Below are 803 nucleotides of genomic sequence, written 5' to 3'. Positions count from 1 at the left end.
TCAACATCAACTGCCTTTTAGGAGATTAATTCTGCCATCTCTTTTTCCAGCCAGACGTATGACAAGATGCCAATTAGTAGGTTCTATTCATCGAGTCCACATCTTTTGTCGATCTTCTCTGAAGGCACTCCTTCCTATAAAATGATAGACCAACTAGGTGTCCTGTTTCAGCCGTCTTAAAAGATAAAAAGAGTTATTCAAGCACCTTTGAGAGAGAGAGAGAGAGAGAGAGAGAGAGAGGAGAGAGAGATGGTAAATAGGTTTGCCCGACGGTGATTGCCAAGGGCTAAGTTCAACAGAATAGCACAATCTCCTCTATGATCTCTGACCCCAAGCCCTAGTTCTTGCCTAAGGTAACAGCGACATATTGGGACCGTAGGCTGTAGGGAGCGGAGCCAATTAGGTTATCTTGGTAATTATAAGATCAAACAAGGCTAAGTAGCACAATCTGGACTCTCGCCTCTCTCGCTCTCTTTCTCTCTCTCCCTCGATGCTGGAGGAGCACCATCTGAAAGTCTCTGTCTTGAGGCTATTTGCCTCGAGCATACCAGCCAGATCGTTTGTTCTTGGGAAAGGTTTCACAGGACAAGAACAGCCCAACAGCGCATTGCTTTCCCCCATAAGTCTGAACTCTTGAGTGCATTTATGGTTCCTGAAGCAAGAATTATTTTTCCCTTTTCACTTATCCCATATCACTGAGCTTCTTATTTAGCATGATGAGGTTCCAATACTGAAGGCTTATGGTTTCCATCTGTGGCCACATCCTTTATCCATCGTTATTCCCCTGATAAAAGAGATTTAAG

This window comes from Musa acuminata, chromosome BXJ1-5 (genome assembly GCF_036884655.1).
Source record: "Musa acuminata AAA Group cultivar baxijiao chromosome BXJ1-5, Cavendish_Baxijiao_AAA, whole genome shotgun sequence".
Classification (NCBI taxonomy): domain Eukaryota; kingdom Viridiplantae; phylum Streptophyta; class Magnoliopsida; order Zingiberales; family Musaceae; genus Musa; species Musa acuminata.
Note: the sequence above shows the minus strand (reverse complement) of the source record.